A 22,491-nucleotide genomic window follows, 5' to 3' on the forward strand; every position below is an offset into this window, starting at 1 on the left:
AATACCTGGAAGTACCCCACCTACCATGACTTAGCCAGAATGAAGTGGAAATTTTGAACAGGCCTATATCAAGTTCTGAAATAACATCAACTATACAAAATCTCCCTAAAAAGAAAAGCCCAGGACCAGAGGCTTTATGTCAGAATTTTATCAAACCTTTAAAGAAGAACTGGTATCTATACTACTAAACCTCTTCCAAAATACAGAAAAAGAAGGAATATTACCCAACACATTCTATGAAGCAAACATCACCTTGATCCCCAAACCAGGGAAAGACCCAACAAGAAAAGAAAATAGACCAATATCACTAATGAATATTGATCCTAAAATACTCAATAAGATCCTAACAAACAGAATCCAACAACACATCAAAAACATTATACACCATGACCAAGTGGAATTTATCCCAGGGTCTCAAGGCTGGTTCAATATATGTAAATCTATAAATGTAATTCAACACATAAACAAACTAAAAAATAAGGACCATATGATTATTTCAATTGATGTGGAAAAAGCTTATGATAATATCCAGCATCACTTCATGATCAGAACACTTAAGGACATAGAAGGGACACTTAAGGTATAGAAGGGACATTTCTTTTTTTCTTTTTTTTTTTTTTGAGACAGAGCCTCAAGCTGTCACCCTGGGTAGAGTGCTGTGGCGTCACAGCTCACAGCAACCTCCAACTCCTGGGCTCAAGCAACTCTCTTGCCTCCGCCTCCCAAGTAGATGGGAATACAGGCGCCCGCCACAACGCCCGGCTATTTTTTGGTTGCAGCCGTCATTGTTGTTTGGTGGGCCCAGCTTGGATTCGAACCCGCCAGTTCAGGTGTATGTGGATGGCGCCTTAGCCGCTTGAGCTACAGGTGCCGAGCCTAGAAGGGACATTTCTTAAACTAATAGAGGCCATCTACAGCAAACCCACAAACCCAAAGCCAATATCGTATTGAATGGAGTTAAATTGAAATCATTTCCACTTAGATCAGGAACCAGGCAAGGTTGCCCACTGTCTCCATTGCTCTTTAACATTGTAATGGAAGTTTTAGCCATTGCAATTAGGGAAGAAAAGGTGATCAAGGGTATCCACATAGGGTCAGAAGAGATCAAACTTTCACTCTTTGCATATGATATGATCGTATATCTGGAAAACACTAGGGATTCTACTACAAAACTTTTGGAAGTGATCAAGGAATACAGCAATGTCTCAGGCTACAAAATCAACACCCATGAATCTGTAGCCTTTATATGTACCAACAATAACCAAGCTGAAAAAACAGTTAAGGACTGTATTCCTTTCACAGTAGTGCCAAAGAAGATGAAGTATTTGGGAGTATACCTAACAAAGGACGTGTAAGATGTCTACAAAGAGAACTATGAAACTTTAAGAAAAGAAATAGCTGAAGATGTTAACAAATGGAAAAACATACCATGCTTATGGCTGGGAAGAATCAACATTGTTAAAATGTTTATACTACCCAGGGCGGTGCCTGTGGCTCAGCGGGTAGGGCGCCGGTCCCATATGCCGGAGGTGGCAGGTTCAAACCCAGCCCTGGCCAAATTAAAAAAAAAAAAAATGTTTATACTACCCAAAGCAATATATAATTTTAATGCAATTCCTATTAAAGCTCCATTGTCATATTTTAAAGATCTTGAAAAAATAATACTTTGTTTTATATGGAATCAGAAAAAAACCCTGAATAGCCAAAACTATTACTCAGCAATAAACACACAGCAGGAGGAATCACGCTACCAGACCTGAGACTGTACTATAAATCGATAGTGATCAAAACAGCATGGTACTGGCACAAAAACAGAGAAGTAAATGTCTGGAACAGAATAGAGAACCAAGAGATGAATCCAGGTACTTACCGTTATTTGATCTTTGACAAGCCAATGAAAAACTTTCAGTGGGGAAAAGATTCCCTCTTTAACAAATGGTGCTGGGTGAACTGGCTGGCAACCTATAGAAGATTGAAACTGGACTCACACCTTTCACCATTAACTAAGATAGACTCTCACTGGATAAAAGATTTAAACTTAAGACATGAAATATAAAAATACTTGAAGAAAGTGCAGGGAAAACTTTTGAAGGAATCGGCCTGGGTGAATATTTTATGAGGAGGACTCCCCAGGCAATTGAAGCAGTATCAAAAATACACTTCTGGGACCTGATCAAACTAAAAAGCTTCTGCACAGCCAAGAACATAGTAAGTAAAGGAAGCAGACACCCCATAGAATGGGAGAAAATATTTGCAGGTTATACCTCCGATAAAGGTCTAATAACCAGAATCCACAGAGAACTCAAATGTATTAGCAAGAAAAGAACACATGACCCCATCTCAGGGTGGGCAAGGGACTTGAATAGAAACTTCTCCAAAGAAGACAGATGCACGATCTACAAACACATGAAAAAAAGCTCATCATCCTTATTCATCAGAGAAATGCAAATCAAAACTACTTTGAGATATCACCTAACCCCAGTAAGAGTAGCCCACATAAAAAAATCCCAAAACCAGAGATGTTGGCGTGGATGTGGAGAAAAGAGCACACTTCTACACTGCTGGTGGGAAAGCACGCTAATACGTTCCTTCTGGAAGGATGTTTGGAGAATACTTAGAGACCTAAAAATAGACCTGCCATTTGATCCTATAATTCCTTTACTAGGTTTATACCCAGAAGATCAAAAATCACAATATATCAAAGACATCTGTACCAGAATGTTTATTGCAGCCCAATTCATAAGTGGTAAGTCATGGAAGAAGCCCAAGTGCCCATCGACCCACGAATGGACTAGCAAATTGTGGTACATGTATACCATGGAATATTATGCAGCCTTAAAGAAATATGGAGACTTTACCTCTTTCATGTTTACATGATGGAGCTGGAACATATTCTTCTTAGCAAAGTATCTCAGAAATGGAAGAAAAACTATCCAATGTACTCAGCTCTACTATGAAGCTAAATTATAGCTTTCACATGAAGACTATAACCCAACTATAGCACAAGACTATGGGGAAAGGGCCAAGGAAGGGGAAGGGAGGGGGGAAGTTATGGTGGAGGGAGGGTAATGGGTGGGGCCACACCTACGGTGCATCTTAGAATGGGTACAGGTGAAACTTACTAAATGCCAAATACAAATGCCTACATACAGTAACTAAGAAAATGCCATGAAGGCTACATTGAACGGTTTGATGAGAATATTTCAGATTGTATATGAAACCAGCACATTGTACCCCTTGATTGTACTAATGTACACAACTATGATTTAACAATAAAAATAAAGAAATTAATAAAAATAAAAAATAAAACCATTAAAGTCATCAAAACTGTCATAGCAAAGAGGAACCTAAGAACACATGATGACTAAGTGTAATGTGATATCCTTGATGAGATTCTGGAACAGAAAAGAGGTTATTATGTAAAATAAGACAATTTGAGTGAAGTATGGACTTCGGGTGATAAGAATTGGTTTATTAATTGTGACAAATGTACTGTACTAAGATAAGATATAAGTCATAGAGAGTGTGGGGAATATGGGAACTCTCTATGCTATTTTCACAAGTTTTCTGTAAATCTAAATCTATTTTAAAATTAAAATTGCCAGGTGCGGTAGCTCATGCCTATAATCCTAGCATGCAGGGAGGCCAAAACAGTCAGATCACATGAGCTCATGAGCTCAAGAACAGCCTGACCAAGAGCAAGACCCCATGTTTGAAAAAAAAAAACTAGCTGGGCTTTGTGGCAGGTGCCTATAGTCCCAGCTGCTCTGGGGGCTGAGGCAAGAGGAACACTTAAGCCCAAGGTTTTTTTGTTTGTTTGTTTTTTGTTTATTTGTAGAGACAGAGTCTCACTCTACCGCCCTCAATAGTATGCCATGACGTCACAGGACTCACAGCAACCTCCAGCTCTTGGGCTTAGGTTGATTCTCTTGCCTCAGCCTCCCGAGCAGCTGGGACTACAGGCGCCCGCCACAACGCCCAGCTATTTTTTTCGTTGCAGTTTGGCCGGGTCTGGATTTGAACCCGCCACCCTTGGTATATGGGGCGGGCGCCCTACTCACTGAGCCACAGGTGCCGCCCTAAGCCCAAGATTTTGAGGTTGCTGTGAGCTATGATGCCATACCATTCTAATGAGAGCAACAAAGTGAGACTCTGTCTCAAAATTAATTAATTAATTAAAATTTTATTCACAAAATTTATTTTTTTTAATTGAAAAGTGAATTTATGGCTTGGCACCTGTGGCTCAAACGGCTAAGGCGCCAGCCACATACACCTGAGCTGGCAGGTTCGAATCTAGCCCAGGCCCACCAAACAACAATGACAGCTGCAACCAAAAAATAGATGGGTGTTGTGGGGGGTACCTGTAGTCCCAGCTACTTAGGAGGCTGAGGCAAGAGAATTGCTTGAGCCCAGGAGTTGGAGGTTGCTGTGAGCGGTAATGCCACAGCACTCTACCAAGGGCAACAGCTTGAGGCTCTGTCTCAAAAAAAAGAAAAGTGAATTTATTTCAGGTTAATGAGAGGGTACAACCAGGTCAAAATATTTGATTTTGTTAGGTGTAGTCTCTCTTGTGGTTATGTCCCACACACAAAAAGTGTGCCAAACATGCCCACCCCGTGCCTATTCAGTGAGAGGACCTCACTCACCTCATTCTCCCCCTCCATTGCCCCTCCTTCCCCACAGCTTGAATTGAAATGAGTTTTTCTCCTATGTGGGCATGCATTAGATCATCTACTGACTTCTTATTAGTATGAGTACATTTGATAATTGCTTTCCCATTCTTGTGATACTTAACTAAGAAGAATGTGTTTCAAATCCATCCAATTACAAAAGATGTGAAGTCACCATCTTTCTTTCATGACTGAATAGTATTCCATGGTATGCATATACCCCAATTTGTTAATCCATTCCTGAGCTGATGGGCATTTAGGTTGTTTCCACATCTTGGTGATTGTAAATTGAGCTGTGATAAACAGTCTAAGGCAAATGTCCTAAGACAAAATTATTTTTTTTTCTTCTGGGTAGATAGATGCCTTAGTAGTGGGATTGTGGGGTCAAATGGGAGATCTAATTCAAGTTCTTTGAGGATTCTCCATAATTTTTTCCAAGGTGACTGTATTAGTTTGCAGTTCCACCACCAGTGTAAAAGTGTGGCCCTCTCTCCATATCCACACCAACATCTGCAGCTTTGGAACTTATTAACAAAATTTAAAACACGTTATAGGGGCTCAGCACCTGTAGCTCAGCAACTAGGACGCCAGCCACATACACCGGAGCTAGCGGGTTCGAACCCAGCCCAGGCCTGGCAAACAACGACAACTACAACCAAAAAATAGCCGGGCATTGTAGCAGGTGCCTTTAGTCCCATCTACTCAGGAGGCTGAGACAAGAGAAACGCTTAAGCCCAAGAGTTTGAGGTTGCTGTGAGCTGTGAAACCACAGCACTCTACCCAGGGCAATAGCTTGAGACTCTTATCTCAAATAAATAAATAAATAACATTATAGGCCCAATGATCATAATGAGCAACAGTAATGAAGGGATATTCAGGAAGTGTTTATTTTTAATTTGTTTTTTCTTTGCCACCTCTCATGGTGCCAGCAGATACTCAGAAAGTTTTAATATGTAAGCGTCTTTGACAGTGCTGAATGATCCTAGTATCCCTAATTAAACATACACTCGAACTCCTGAGCTCAGGCAGTCCACCTGCCTTGGCTTCCCAGAGTGCTAAGATTACAGGCATGAGCCACCTTGCCCAGGCAAAACTTTATTTTTCAATGTAAGCTCCATCATGTTTAAGATGGCTTTATGAGGCCAAGCCCATAGCTCAGTGAGTAGGGTGCCAGCCACATACACTGAGGCTGGTGGGTTTGAGCATGGCCCAGTCCTGCTAAACAACAATGACAACTGCAACCCAAAAATAACTGGGCGTTGTGGTGGGCGCCTATAGTTCCAGCTACTTAGGAGGCTGAGGCAAGAGAATCAATTGAGCCCAGGAGTCTGAAGTTGCTGTGAGCTGTGACTTCACCGCACTCAACCAAGGGCGACGTAACGAGAGTCTGTCTCAAAAAAAAAAAAAGCCTTTATAAGCAATAATACCAGCCACATAGTCCATCTATAAAGAGGGCCATGTTCTCAGACCAGGAAACAAAAGGAAGTCAGAAGAAGCCAAATATGGACTATCAGGTGGAATGCCTAATGATTTCCCATAGAAACTCTTGCAAAACTGTCAATGTGTGATGAGAGGAAAGACCAGGAGTATCATCCAGGGTAGACTATTGTCTCTCTGGTGTAGCTTTCCCAGGGTTTTTTCTGCTAAAGGTTTGTCTAACATTCTCAAAACACTATCATACTAAGCAGACGTAATCATTCTTTGGCCCTCCAGAAAATCAACAAGTAAGATTCCTTGAGCATCCAAAAAAAACTGTTGCTGTGATGAATTTGCTTTAGCTTTGACTGGATCACTACTACCTCTTAGTGGCCATTGCTTTGATTGTGCTTTGTCTTCAGGATCATACTAGTAAAGCCATGTTTCGGCTTGGCTCTCGTAGCTCAGTGGGTAGAGCGCTGGACACATATACCGGGGCTGGCAGGTTTGAACTCGGCCTGGGCCTGCTAAATAACAATGACAACTGCAACAAAAAAATAGCCAGGCATGGGGTGGTGCCTGTGGCTCAGAGGAGTAGGGTGCCGGCCCCATATGCCGGAGGTGGCGGGTTCAAACCCAGCCCCGGCCAAAAACCGCAAAAAAAAAAAATAAAATAAAATAAAATAGCCAGGCATTATGGTGGGTGCCTGTAGTGCCAGCTCTTGGGAGGTTAAGGCAAGAAAATCACTTAAGCTTAAGAGTTGGAGGATGCTGTGAGCTGTGATGCCCCTGCATTCTACAGAGGGTGACATAGTGAGACTCTGTTTCAAAAAAATAAAAATTAAAAAAAAAGAAAAAGCCATGGCTCAGCGCTAGGGTGCCAGCCACGTACACTGGATCTGGCGGGTTTGAATCCAGCCCGGGCCCGCCAAACAACAATGACAATTACAACCAAAAAATAGCTGGGTGTTGTGGCGGGCGCCTGTAGTCCCAGCTACTCGGGAGGCTGAGGCAAGAGAATTGCTTAAGCCCAAGAGTTTGAGGTTGCTGTGAGCTGTGACTCCATGGCACTCTACCTAGGGTGACAGTTGGAGACTCTGTCTCAAAGAAAAGAAAAGAAAAAGCCATGTTTCATCTCTAGTTCAAAGAAACGCTTCAGGATCTGGATCTCACTTGTTTAAAATTTCCAGTGAAAGCTCTACTCTTGCCCACAGCTAAACCAGACACTAGCTTTGGCACTCATTGAGTTGAAAGTTTGCTCACCTATACTTTTCAGATAAAATTATGTAAGATGAACCAATTGACACATCTATGATATTGGCTATTATTTGTGCTGATAATTGTCAGGCCTATGCAACTAGGGCATGAGCAAGATTGATTTTTTTCCTCTCAAATTAATGTGGATTGATGTGGTTTGATGCTGTGGGCTTCATCTTTTTTTTTTTTTTTTTTTTGGTGGTTTTTGGCTGGGGCTGGGTTTGAAGCCGCCACCTCCGGCATATGGGACTGGTGCCCTACTCCTTGAGCCACAGGAGCCGCCCTCTTTTTTTAATTGAGACAAAGTCCCATTTTGTGGCCCTTAGTAGAGTGCTGTGGTGTCACAGGTGCTCACCACAATGCCCGGCTATTATGTATGTATGTATTTATTTATTTATTTTGCAGTTTTTGGCCGGGGCTGGGTTTGGACCCGCCACCTCTGGTATATAGGTCCGGCACCCTACTCCTTTGAGCCACAGGCGCCACCCCCAGCTATTTTTTTAGAGACAAGGTCTCACTCTTGCTCAGGCTGTTCTCAAACTCCTGAGCTCAGTCATTCCACCCGCCTTGGCCTCACAGATTGCTGGGATTATAGGTGTTAGCCACTTCACCTGGCCTGGGCGTCATCTTTAACATTGTCATATCCCTTTCATTGTGGAGGAATGTGAGGCCCAGACAGAAGCAATAAATTGATGTCAGAGAAGCCTGAGTTAGAACTTCCTTCCTCCATCATTTATCAGCTACATAATCTGGTGCAAATTACATAATTACCGTGATTCTATTTTTTTTTCTCTTTTCAGACAGAGTCTCATTCTGTCACCCTGGGTAAAGTGCCATGGCATCAACATAGTTCACAGCAGCCTCAAACTCTTGGGCTCAAGCAATCCTCTTGCCTCCGCCTCCCCAGTAGCTGAGACTACAGGTGTCAGCCATGACACCCAACTAGTTATTTTTTTTTTAGTTTTAATATTAATTTATTTATTCATTTGTGATAGACTCTTACTTTGTCATCCACCAAAGATTGCCAAGGGGTCATAGCTCACAACAACCTCAAACTCTTGGGCTCAAGTGATCCTCTTGCCTTAGCCTCCCAGGTGCCCACCACAATGCCCAGCTATTTTTAGAAACTGGGTCTCACTCTTGCTCAGGCTGGTCTGGAACTCCTGAGCTCAAGCAATCCACCCACCTTGGCCTCCCATAGGGGTAGGATTATAGGCTTGAGCCACCATGCCTTTCTGTGCTTCTGTTTTGTTTTTTATTCCATTTGTAACATTGACTGATATTGTAAAGTGGAGGGTGGTGCCTATGGCCCCATATACCAGAGGTGTCGGGTTCAAACCCAGCCCCAGCCCAAAACTGCAAAATAAATAAATAAATATATATATATATATATATATATATAGAGAGAGAGAGAGAGAGAGATAATAACACCTCATGGAACTGAACAAGAATTAAATAATTTTGTTTGTTTGGAGACAGAGTCTCACTTTGTTGCAGCAACCTCAAACTCTTGGGGTCAAGCAATCCTCTTTTTTCTGTTGTTGTTTTTTTTTTTGAGACAGGGTCTCACTATGTCACCCTCGGTAGAGTGCCATGGCATCACGGCCTACAGCAACCTCTAACTCTTGGACTTTAGAGATTCTCTTGCCTCAGCCTCTCAAGTAGCTGGGACTATAGGCGCCAGCACAATGCCTGGCTATTTTTTTTTTGTTGCAGTTGTCATTGTGGGTTAGCTGGCCCAGAGCAGATTCAAACCCTCCAGACTGGGTATATGTGGCTGGCACCCTACCCACTGAGCTTCAGCTGCCACCCTCAAGTGATCCTCTTGCTTCAAACTCCTGAATAGATGGGACCACAGGCACCCACTACAATGCCCAGCTATTTTAGAGATGAGGTCTCGCTCTGGGTCAGGCTGGTCTCAAGCATGTGAGCTCAGGCAATCCACCTGCCTCAGCTTCCCAGAGTGCTAGGATTACAGGCATGAGCCACCATGCCCAGCCAATTATTTTGCCAATATGACCATACCAAGGACAACAAAGTGAGACTTTGTCTCAAAAAAAAAAAAAAAGATATTTAGAAGTGTTCCTGGGCTCGGCCCCCCCATAGCAATGGTTAGGGCACCAGCCACATACACCAGGGCCTGGTGGGTTTGAACCCAGTCTAGGCCTGCTAAACACTAATGACAACTACAACAAAAAAATAGATGGGCATTGTGGTGGGTCCCTGTAGTTCCAGCAACTTGGGAGGCTGAGGCAAGAGAATCACTGAGCCCAAGAGTTTGAGGTTGCTGTGAGCTATGACGCCATAGCACTCTACCAAGGGCAACATAGCGAGACTCTGTCTCAACATAAATTAATTAATAAGTAATAAAAATAAATAAATAAATAAAAATTTAATGTCCCCTGATTAATCTCAAATATAGCTGATTGACATCATTGAAAGACAAAAATTAACTAGCTGAATTTCAATAAAAATCTTTACAAAATTGATAAATGGGAGTTAAAAATTAATTTTATTATTGAATAAGCCCAGACAACAAGTGTTCTTCCATTTAGATTCTTTTTTTGAAGTTTTTGGCCGGGGCCAGGGCTGGGTTTGAACCTGCTACCTCCGGCACATAGGGCCAGTGCCCTACTCCTTTGAGCCACAGGTGCCGCCCCCATTTAGATTCTTTTTTTTTTTTTGAGACGGAGCCTCAAGCTGTTGCCCTGAGTAGAGTGCTGGGGCATCACAGCTCACAGCAACCTCCAACTCCTGGGCTAAAGTGATTCTCCTGTCTCCACCTCCCAAGTAGCTGGGAATACAGGGACCTGCCACAACACTCGGCTATTTTTTGGTTGCAGCCATCGTCGTTTGGTGGGCCTGGGCTGGATTCGAACCCGCCAGCTCAGGTGTATGTGGCTGGCGCCTTAGCCACTTGAGCCACAGGCCATTTAGATTCTTTACAATTGTGTCAGGTTTATTTCCATTAAAACCAAATAAAGAAGTAAACAGATCATAGAAATGAAACTTTGAAATCATAACATCATAGTGTGCTAAACTCTTGTGTGTGTGTGTGTGTGTGTGTGCGCTAAACTCTTATTCAAAAATAAAGAAGAGTCAGGCTCAAGAGCCGTGGCTCAAGCAGCTAAGGCGCCAGCCACATACACCTGAGCTGGCGAGTTCAAATCCAGCCTGGGCCTGCCGAACAATGACAGCTGCAACCAAAAAATAGCTGGGTGTTGTGGCGGGTGCCTGTAATCCCAGCTACTTGGGAGGCAGAGGCAGGAGAATTGCTTGAGCCCAGGAGTTGGAGGTTACTGTGAGCTGTGATGCACTCTACCCAGGGCGACAGATTGAGGCTCTGTCTCAAATAAATAAATAAATAAAGCATAGTCAGTCAAATTGCTTAAAAAAACTCAGTAGGAGCTGCTGGGCACAGTGGCTAATGCCTACAATCCTAGGACTTTGGGAGGTCCAGGTGGGAGAATTACTCAAGCCTAGAAGATCCAGACCAGGCTGGCAACATAGTGAGACCTCACCTGTATAAACAATAGAAAAATAAACTGAGTGTAGGCAAGAGAATGGCTTAAGCCCAAGAGTTGGAGGTTGCTGTGAGCTGTAATGCTACAGCACTCTACCAAGGGTGACAAAGTGAGACTCTGTCTCAAAAAATAATTTTTTTTTCTTACAGACATATACCAACATGTATATTTTAAAATATATAACGAAAAAGGTAACATGGATATATATCAATATATAAATGACAATAAAATGTATATTTATATGTACAATATTGTGCTGTTGCTAGTCTATGGTGGTGTTTCTATATATAGAAAAGAAAGAACATGTACCTGCATATACATAAACATATATATTTATAAATAGATATATAGCTATGTATAATTATATATGTATTTATAAATATATGCAAATATATGATAAACATAACATGAAAAAACACAAACAAATACATATATACACATAAAGATATGCAGATGCTCTTACATTTTTGCTAGGGGCACAGGGCTCTCCTTCCACCTACTGGCAACAAAGTAAGGCAAAGATGCTATAGGAAACTTTCCTAAACCTGAGGCCGCAGCCCTCCCCCCCCCCCTTTTTTTTTGAGACAGAGTCTCACTTTGTCGCCCTCAGTAGAGTGCTGTAGCATCATAGCTCACAGCAACCTCAAACTCTTGGGCTCAAGTGATTCTCTTGCCTCAGCCTCCCTTGCAGCTGGTACTACAGGGCCCACCACAATGCCCAGCTATTTTTAGAGACAGGGTCTTGATCTTGCTCAGGCTGGGCTCCAACTCATGAGTTCAGGCAATCCATCTGCCTCGGCCTCCCAGGCCTACAGACATGAGCAACCTCCCCTGGCCCCTGAGGCTGCTGCCCTTTAACCAGACCCAGCTCAAGTTCCATTAGCCTCCCCAGGCAAAGCTGTCCACTTCTCCCGAATATGTCAATCAAGATAGGTGCTCTTCTTTGTAACACCTAAGCTGAGTGCACACACGGTGGTTAGAGAAAAGGCTTTCCTTATAGAAAAGCTAGGTCTGAGCCCACAGGATGCACTGGGGGAAGATGAGTGTGGGTGGGGTTAGATGGTACCAGGCTGGAGGGACAGCAGGCCTAGGTTTGGATTGCACTGAGAGCCCCTAGAGGTTGTGGGGAGCCAGGAAAATGACCCCAAACACTGAAGGGTACACAGTCTTGAGTAAGCCTGTTCTGGTCAGTTCCAGCTGGATCTAGATACCCCTATGAGGCAGGCCTAAAGAACAACTAGATTGTAGACACCTGGGAGCCAGGTGCCTGAGGCCTCTTCCATGAGTTTGAGAAACAAGCAAAACAGGTATCTGATTTGACAAACACTTCTGGACTGCAAAGTATGTGATAGAGAAAAACGATGCAGCATGTTGGACCCTGCCACCACAAGTGAACTGATGATGCCTATCCCCAAACTAGGGTCCAGTTTGTGGGGCAAGGCAGGTCCATCATCAATAAAATTTTATATTTTAAAATACCATGTTTATTTTGGCATTATGTCATCTGCCAAAATAAATGTTTAACTATAACTTGTAAATATTTTTGTGATTTAAAAAATATATATATTTGGACTATATGTGTTTATAATGTCTAACTAATGTGGGATACATACTAAAAATATGTATATAAAGGAGGACATTTTGTGATAAAATAATTTAGAGATTAAAGCCTGACTTGGTGGCTCACACCTGTAATCCTAGCACAGTTGGGCCCATGAGTGGGAGGTTGCTGTGAGGTAGGCTGATGCCACGGCACTCTAGCCTGGGAAACAGTGAGACTCTATCTACAATAAATAAGTAAATAAATAAACCAACCAGTGACTAAAAATTTAGAGATTGTTGTTCAAAAGCAGGTTTTCTCAACACGGGGTCTGTTTTTTGGTTTGTTTATTCTAAAGCTTCCAACTATATCCTTGCATGAACAACCTGGGCATTATTTTCACGTAGGTCTTTGCTGTGGGGAGCTGTCCTGTGCACTGTCACATACACACATTTAATAGCATCCCAGGCCTCAACTCGCTAGCTCCAGAACTCCCCTTCTCCACACAGCTGTGATGATCAAAAATGTCTCCTAAGGATAGAATACCAGATTTAGCCAAACAAAAAAGCAAAAATAAACTAAAAAGCCAGAACATACTTATTAAAAAATATTTATCTGAAATTCTAATTTAACTGCGTGTTCTGTGTTTTATCTGACAACTCTGAGGGAGGGAAGCAACCTCCTTCCTCCATTGAGAACCACAATTTTTCCTCTCCTTTTTAATTAATTTTTTAAAGTAAAATAAGTCTGTGGCGGCGCCTGTGGCTCAGTGGGTAGGGTACCAGCCCCATATACTGAAGCTGGCGGGTTCAAACCTGGCCCCCGCCAAAATGCAACAAAAAAATAGCCAGGTTGGGTGGTGCCTATGGCTCAACGGAGTAGGGCACCCGCCCCATATGCCGGAGGTGGCAGGTTCAAACCCAGCCCCGGCCAAAAACTGCAAAAAAAAAATAGCTGGGCATGGGCGGTGCCTGTGGCTCAGTGAGTAGGGCACTGGCCCCATATACTGAGGGTGGTGGTTTCAAACCCAGCCCCCGCCAAACTGCAACAACAACAAAAAAATAGCTGGGCATTGTGACGGGTGCCTGTTAGTCCCAGCTGCTTGGGTGGCTGAGGCAAGAGAATCGCCTAAGCCCAAGAGCTGGAGGTTGCTGTGAGCTATGATGCCACAGCACTCTACCGAGGGCAACAAAGTGAGACTCTGTCTCTAAAAAAAAAAAAGTAAAAGAAGTCTGGCTTGGCACCTGTATCACAGTGGTTATGGCGCCAGCCACATACACCGAAACTGGCAGGTTCAAACCTGGCCTGGGCCTTCCAGACAACAATGACAACTACAACAAAAAACAGCTGTGGGCTTGGTGCCTGTAGCTCAGCAGCTAGGGTGCCAGCCATATACACCAGAGCTGGTGGGTTGAACCCAGCCCGGGCCTGCCAAACAACAATGACAACTGTAACCAAAAGCTAGCCAGGTGTTGTGGTGGGCACCTGTAGTCCCAGCTACTGGGGAGGCTGAATTGCTTAAGCCCAAGAGTTTGATGTTGCTGTGAACTGTGACGCCCTGGCACTCTACTGAGGGCAACATAATGAGACTCTGTCTCAAAAAAAAAAAAAAATCTGGGCGTTGTGGTGGGCACCTGTTGTCCCAGCTACTTGAGAGGCTGAGCGAAGAGAATCATTTGAGCCCAGGAGTTTGAGGTTTCTGTGAGCTGTAACACCACAGCACATGGTAGAGGACACAATGCCCTCTACCAAGGACAACATAGTGAGACTCTGTCTCAAAAAAAAATAATAATAATAAAAGTAAAGGAGGTCACGTTATATTGCCCAGGCTGGAGTGTAGTGGCAATTTCCAGATGCAATCATTTCGCAGTGGAGTCTCAAACTCCTGGGCTCAACTGATCCTCCTGCCTGAGCCTCTGGGGTAGCTGGGACTATAGGCACCCATCACAACACCTCACTAATTTTTCTACTTTTAGTAGAGATGGTGTCTCACAATTGGTCAGGCTGGTCCCAAACTCCTGAGCTCAAGAGATCTCTCCTCAGCCTCCCAGAGTGCTAGGACTACAGGTGTGAGCCATTGAGCCCTGCTTAAGAACCACCATTCTGGGTGGCGCCTGTGGCTCAGTGAGTAGGGCACCAGCCCCATATACCGAGGGTGGCGGGTTCAAACTCGGTCCCGGCCAAACTGCAACAAAAAAATAGCCGGGCATTGTGGCAGGCGCCTGTAGTCCTAGCTACTCAGGAGACTGAGGCAGGAGAATCGCCTAAGCCCAAGAGCTGAAGGTTGCTGTGAGCTGTGACGCCATGGCACTCTGCCAGGGTGACAAAGTGAGACTGTCTCTAAAAAAAGAACCACCATTCTGGCTTGGCTCGGCGCATGCCTGTAGTACAGTGGTTACACCGCTGGCCACCTGCACCCAGGCTGGTGGGTTAAACAACAAAGACAACTGCAACAAAAAAATAGCTGGTGTTGTGGCGGGTGCCTGTAGTCCCAGCTACTTGGAAGGCTAAAGGTAAGAGAATCACTTAAGCCCAAAAATTGGAAGCACCGAGAGTAACATAATGAGACTCTGCCTCAAAAAACCCCAAAAAAAACAAACAAGAAAAAAAAAACAGGCTTAGCACCTGTGGCTCAAGCAGCTAAGGCACCAGCCACATACACCAGAGCTGGCGGGTTCGAATCCAGCCTGGCCTGCCAAACGACAATCACAACTGCAGACAAAAAATAGCCAGGCGTTGTGGCAGGTGCCTGTGGTCCCAGCTTCTTGGGAGGCTGAGGCAAGAAAATCACTTAAGCCCAGGAGTTTGAGGTTGCTGTGAGCTATGATGCCACAGCTCTCTACCCAGGGGGACAGCTTGAGGCTCTGTCTCAAGAAAAAAAAAAAAAGAAAATTCTTATGTATTCTTATATCTAAAAGATTCCTAGATTGTTGCTTCTCTCTCACTTTCACCCTGCGTTCCCTTTCTTTCCAAACTTCCACTGTGTCCTTTAGAATTAATAATCCATAACCTTCAAATCCCTGGCCATTCTCAAAACAGCATTTTCTCCGATTTCTTATCTTCATTAAAATTTTGGTGCCTCCAATTTTCTGTCTGTTTTTTTTTTTTTTTTTGTAGAGACAGAGTCTCACTTTCTGGCCCTCGGTAGAGTGCCATGGCCTCACACAGCTCACAGCAACCTCCAACTCCTGGGCTCAAGCGATTCTCTTGCCTCAGCCTCCCGAGTAGCTGGGACTACAGGCGCCCGCCACAACGCCCAGCTATTTTTTGGTTGCAGTTTGGCCGGGGCCGGGTTTGAACCCGCCACCCTCGGTATATGGGGCCGGCGCCTTACGGACTGAGCCACAGGTGCCGCCCTTCTGTCTGTTTTTTTTTTTTTATTTGAGACAGTCTCATTCTGTCCCCCTGGGTAGAGTTCCATGGTGTCATCATAGCTCGTAGCAGCCTCAAGAGATCCTCTTGCCTCAGCCTCCCCAGTAGCTGGGATTACTGCACCACCACACTTAGCTAGTTTTTCTAATTTTAGTAGAGAAGGTGTCTCACTGTTACTCAAGGCTGGTCTCCAACTCCTGAGCTAAAGGGATTCTCATGCCTTAACCTCCCAGAGGCCTAGGATTACAGGTGCCAGCCACTGTATCCAGCCAAATCTGGCTGTCTCTTAAAAGCATTTTCCCTTTACCCACCCAAATGGTAGTTGCTTATGCTCTCAGTTTTCATGTACCTCAGAAATGAGAAGTGTAAGAAAATTTGGAATAAACAAAATATAACTGGTATTTCCTTTGGAAAACTACACATTCTGTAAAACAGACCCTTACAAGATATGATTCTTGCCTTTTATTGATTTCAAGTTATTTTACAGCTTTGTAAGTTATAGAAAGCAGTGCGAAATAATCCTTGTCTATAGACTTGCAAATAAATTATGCACAGTGGCAGTTCAGTTGACTTACCTCTCCTACTATGGAAAGAAGCCAGTTTTTGCCTATATTTTCAAATTTATTTCAATTCCCCTGATTTGTAAATGTAGATAATGTATATTCACTTTTGGTTCTTTTTTTGGGGGGGGTATAATTTTTTTTAATTTTTTAATTTTTTTGAGACAGAGTCTCGAGCTGTTATCCTGGCATCATAGCTTACAGCAACCTCCAATTCTTGGGCCCAAGCAATCCTCTTGCCTCAGTTCTTTTTCTATTTTTGTTTTTTTCTTGTTTGTTTTTTTAGTAGAGATAGAGGTCTTGCTTTTGCTCAGGCTGGTCTTGAACTTATAAGCTCAAGCTATCTGCCCACCTTGGTCTCCCAGAGTGCTAGGATTACAAGCACGAACCACTGGGCTGGCCTTTTTTTTTTTTTTTGAGACAGAGTCTCACTATGTCACTCTCCATAGAGTGCTGTGCCTTCACAGCTCACAGCAACCTCAAACTCTTGGGCTTAAGTAATTCTCCTGCCTCAGTCTCCCAAGTAGCTGGGACTACAAGTGCCGGCCACAATGCCTGGCTATTTTTAGAGATGAGGTCTTCCTCTGGCTCAGGCTGGTCTCACACCTGTGAGGTCAAGCAGTCCACCCATATGGGCCTCCCAAGTGCTGGGATTATAGGTGTGAGCCACCATGCCCAGCTGGAGTTAACTAAAATCTTTTTTTTTTTTAAGTATAATTTCCATTTTATTTTTTCCCAAAGGATAGTTATTCTTCAGTCCTTTAGAACTCAACTCCCTACATGGGTTTTGGTGGAGGTCATGGGGCAGCACCCGCAGGTCTAAATCTGGGTGGAGGTGTTGGGTCCTTGCAGGCTTCCCGAGAACGGTTCCTGACTACCTTGCTGTGAATAGCACAACTCACACAGCAATGTAGCTTCACATAGAGCTTGGGAAGCACATAGGCGTCGAAGACACTTGCGTCAGAAACACCCCCCTCACAGCTGCGGCCTCCACTGTGTTTGGAAGGACGAACTTCTTTATGGCTTTGTCCTTGGGCACGCATCGGGCGCAGTTCGTGCAGCGAATAGGTTGCACAAGGCCACGGCCCTTTTTGACACGACCATTGTTACTTCTTTTCTTTGTTGTCTTCGAAGCAAGGATGTGAAAGGACTGAAATATTTAACACTTTTCAATTATATCTGAATGAAAGTCATCATTTTACCTTAAAAAAATTTTTTTTTAATTTTGAGAATAGGCTCAGTGCCAGTGCTCAGTGGCTAGGAAGCTGGCCACATTTACGGGGGCTGTCGGGTTTGAACCCGGCCTGGGCCTGCTAAACAACAATGACAACTACAACAAAAAAGTAGTTGGGCATTGTGGCAGGCACCTATAATCCCAGCTACTTGGGAAGCTGAGGCAAGAGAATTGCTTAAGCCCAAGAGTTTGAGTTTGCTGTGAGCTGTGATTTTACAGCATTCTACAGAGGGTGACATAGTAAGACCCCGTCTCAAAAAAAAAAAAGGAATTTTTTTCCTTCTACAGTTGTTAAGTACTCCTACGATGACTTTCTTTCACCCTACTTGGATACTCATTCATTGACCCTCATTTTCTTTCGATTCTCTTTTATTTCCCCTCCTAATCTGTGGTCTATAATTTCTCTATTTTGCCGAGACTCTAAACTCCATTGTTCTTCAATTTTTTTTTTTGGAGGGGGGACAAAATCTCACTCCTTTGCCCTGGGTAGAGTGCCAAGATGTGGCCATAGCTCACAGCAGCCTCAAACTGTTGGGCTCAAGCAATCTTCTTGCCTTAGCCTCCCAAGTAGCTGGGACTGGGACTATAGCTGCCCACCACAACATCCAGCTAGTTTTTCTATTTTTTAGTAGAAATAGGCTCTTGCTCCTGCTCAGGCTTGTCTCGAACTCCTAAGCTCAGGCAATCCACCTGCCTCACCCCCAAGAGTGCCAGTCAATTTTTTTTAACTTCATCCACCTGTAAACCCTCCAAACTCTAATGAACCTAATTATCTGCTTTCTAAATGGCCCTGGTTGTGGGTAGTTTATGCACTGCTCTAAAAAGCTATAGAATAGGGTGGCGCCTGTGGCTCAGTGAGTAGGGCGCCGGTCCCATATGCCCGAGGTGGCGGGTTCAAACCCAGCCCCGGCCAAAAAAGAAAGAAAAAAGCTATAGAATAGGGCAGACTGGTACCCAAGAACTTCCAACTGAGCCCTCAACATCACCCCAGCTTGGTCATCTCAACTGCCCTAGTTTCTACCTTTTATTCAAACTTCCTCTCTCATTGACTTTGTGCTGCATCTAGTGAATGGAGGCTAACGTGCCCTGGTGTCAGCCTACCTCACAGCAACCTCAGGCTCCTGGGTCCAAATAATCCTCTCATCTCAGTCTCCCAAGTAGCTTCAACTGCAGGTGCCCACCACAATGCCTGGCTAATGTTTCTATTTTTACTAGAGTTGGGGTCCTGCTCTTGCTCAGTCTGGTCTCCAACTACTGAGTTCAAGGGCTCCTTCTTCCTTGGCCTCCCAGAATGCTAGCATTACAGGTGTGTGAGAGGTCAAGGACAGAAAATAAAAGATTATTCTGAAACTTGAACAAAAGGAAATCAGAGTCCAGGTTCTCTGTGGGCAACGTGGCCTTTGTTTACACCCAGGTGCAGGAGAGCTGAGTCTGAAAAAGGAGTCAGGACATGGGTTAAAGTGGATGGGAATTTAAAGGGTTGGAGTGGTAGGGATTGGTACATTCCCTCTTTCTTGGGTGGGATGGTTCTGTTTGGGTGGGCCCCTACATTTGACTCTATCAGCATGCGCCCCTTGTGCCAGCTTCTGTCATTAACTCTGATTTGCCCCTCCTTACCCCACACTCTCCGTAGATGACCTTGCTCTTCTTTACAAAAAAAAACAGAAACTATCACTTGGCAGTTCCCATGTTCTTACTACCTCACCTTTACCTGCACCATCCTGTTTTCCTTCCCTCCTGTTTTAATACAGAAACTGTCCTTCCTCCTATCTAGGGCCAAATTTTTTCCTGTGCTTTGGATCCTGCCTTCTCAGAATTCTACCATGTAGAGGTCATTCTCAGTATCCATGGAAGATTGGTTCCAGGACCCCTCTTGAACACCAAAATCCATGATGCTCAAGTCCCTTATATAACACGGTGTGGTATTTACATATAACTTACATACATGTTGCCATATGCTTTAAATCATTTTTAGATTACAAATGCCTAGTACAATATAAATGCTGTGTAAATAGCTGCTATATTCCATTGTTTAGAGAATAATGACAAGAAAAAAACTGTACATGTTCACTAGATATGCAACAATCCTTTTCATTTTTTCAAATATTTTTGATCAGTGTTGGTTGAATCTGTGTATCTGGTACCCACGGACCAACTGTATACAGCTTGATTTTATCTATGTATTTTCAATTTTTCCCTCTCAATGAGGTCCTTCTCAATGATTCTTAAATATTCTCATTTTTGTCTATTAAACAAAACAAACTGGGTGGTGCCTGTGGCTCAAGGAGTAGGGCGCCGGACCCATATACCAGAGGTGGTGGGTTCAAACCCAGCCCCAGTTGAAAAAAAAAAAAGAAAAAAGAAAAAAAAAACAAAACAAACCCCTTCCTAGAGCCTACATCCCATTCCATTTCCTTTCCTTCTACTCACTGTGCAGTCAGTCCCTTTTGGGGTCCTGATCCATCATACCCTTGAAAAAGCTCTGGCTAAAACCACTGCTTTCTCACTGGTGAGTGTTGGATGTCAATAAATCCAATATTTTTCAGTCTTCTTATTAACTTTTCAGCAACAAGGACACAATTGACTATTCCCTTCTCCTTGAAATGCTCATTTGGCTCAGCTAAAGTAACACAATGCTCTCCTAATTTTTTTATTTTTTTTTTTTTTGAGGAAGAGTCTCTGTCACCCTGAGTTGAGTGTTATAGTGTCATAGCTCACAGCAACCTCAAATTCTTCGGCTCAAGCAATCCTCCTGCCTCAGCCTCCCAAGTAGCTGGGACTACAGGCATCTGCTGCATCACACTGCTAATATTTCTATTTTTAGTAGAGATGAGGTCTTGCTCTTGCTCAGGCTGATCTTGAACTCCTGAGCTCAAGCAACCCACCTGACTCAGCCTTCCAAAGTGCTAGGAGTACAAATGTGAGCCACCATGCCCGGCTCTCTTAATTTTTTTCTTATACTTCTGGCCACTCTTTCTGACTCCTGTTTCTTCTTCTGCCCAAAGTCAAGCCTTGGCATCCCTCAAAGCTCAGTCCTAGGCACTTCTTCCTTCTTACCTGATACTTCCCCAGGATAGTTTTTATCTATTCCTGAGACTTCACCAACCACTCCCTTATTGATGACTGTAGTCTCAGTCATGCATCTGGGCTCTGGCCATCTATGAACTCTTCTTGGAAGTCTCAGGGGCACCTCAAATTCAATGTGTATATACTTGAACTCTAGGAAAACTGGGCCTTTTCCTAGAGTCTTAGATGAGTGAATAGTTTCTGGTCAGAAACACGAGTGTTTCCCTGTCCTCATTCCCCACCCTCTCCAATCTGTCAAAAAATTTTAAATTTTATTTTATTAACAAATTTTATTTGTTTTTTGTTGCTTTTTGGCCGGGGCTGGATTTGAACCCACCACCTTCAGTACATGGGACCAGCGCCCTACTCACTGAGCCACAGGTGCCACCCTATTTTTTTTTTTAACAAATTTTAAATTTATCTGCTCTCCACTGGATGTCGTGGCCAACTCCTATAATCCTAGCACTCTGGGAGGCTGAGGCAGGTGGACTGCCTGAGCTCAGGAATTCGAGACCAGCCTGAGCAAGAGGAGATCCTGTTTCTACTAAAAGTAGAAAAACTAGCCAGGCATGATGGCAGGTGCCTGTAGTCCCAGCTACTGGGGAGGCTGAAGCAAGAGGATGACTTGAGCCCAAGAGTTTGAGGTTACTCATGACGCCAGGGCGCTCTACCCAGGGTGATAGAGTGAGACTCTGTTTCAAAAAAAAAAAAAAATTAAGTAATAGCTGGGCATGTGGCAGACCCCTGTAGTCCCAGCTACTTGGGAGGCTGAGGCAAGAGAATCACTGTGAGCTGTGAAGCCACATCACTCTACCCAGGGTGACATAGTGAGACTCTGTCTCAAATAAATAAATAAATAAATATTTAAAAATACATATATATCTCTACTCTCCAACCCCACCATCACGAGCCTTAAACAAGCTGCCATTTTCCTCTTCCCTGCACTATGGCACAAGCTTCCTAATCATTTACTCAAATTTATTTCCAGTCCTCTCAATTCTTTGTTTTAGTAGTAGCCAAAATAATATTATAAAATGTATATCTGACTCTGTAAAGCCCCTGTGAATCATAGGTCTAAAATTTTTACTGTGGCCAGCTCCCTACAGAATTTACCATCTAACTGCACCTTCATCTGTTGTCATGCTCCCCTTCCCATGTGCTTCTGCCACAGTGGCCTTCTTTTAGGTCTCTTTCCCTGTGCTGTTACCTTTGCTTGGGGCAACTCCACTCAGCCACTCACTTTTCCTTATTCGCACCTAATGTTCCTTCAGGTCTCAGTTCTCCTTATTGTCTCTAATGTCTCCCACCTTAATCACTATCATCATTATCACATAAAAGCTAATGTTCAGACCTGCAAGTCAGGCGTTGATCTTAGGGGCTACCAATAAGAATTTATTTATTTATCAGAACAATCCCATTTAATATATGTGGAAACTGAGATATCATCTATGTTTATGTACCACTATAGCTATTTTCTTTCCTCATCTGCAAAATGGGATAAAAATACTTTTTTTTTTTTTTGAGACAGAGTCCTACTCTGTCGCCCTCAGTAAAGTGCCGTTGTGTCACAGCTCACAGCAACCTCCAGCTCTTGGGCTTACACGAATCTCTTGCCTCAGCCTCCCAAGTAGCTGGGATTACAGGCACCCAGCACAACGCCTGGCTATTTTTTTGTTGCAGTTCAGCTGGGGCCAGGTTTGAACCCACCACCCTCGGTATATGGGGCCGGCACCCTACTCACTGAGATACAGGTGCCATCTTCTTTTCTTTTCTTTTCTTTTTTCTTTTTTTTTGAGACAGAGTCTCAAGTTGTTGCCCTCGGTAGAGTGCCGTGACATCATGGTTCACAGAA

The sequence above is a fragment of the Nycticebus coucang genome, chromosome 9 (assembly GCF_027406575.1).
Source record: "Nycticebus coucang isolate mNycCou1 chromosome 9, mNycCou1.pri, whole genome shotgun sequence".
Classification (NCBI taxonomy): domain Eukaryota; kingdom Metazoa; phylum Chordata; class Mammalia; order Primates; family Lorisidae; genus Nycticebus; species Nycticebus coucang.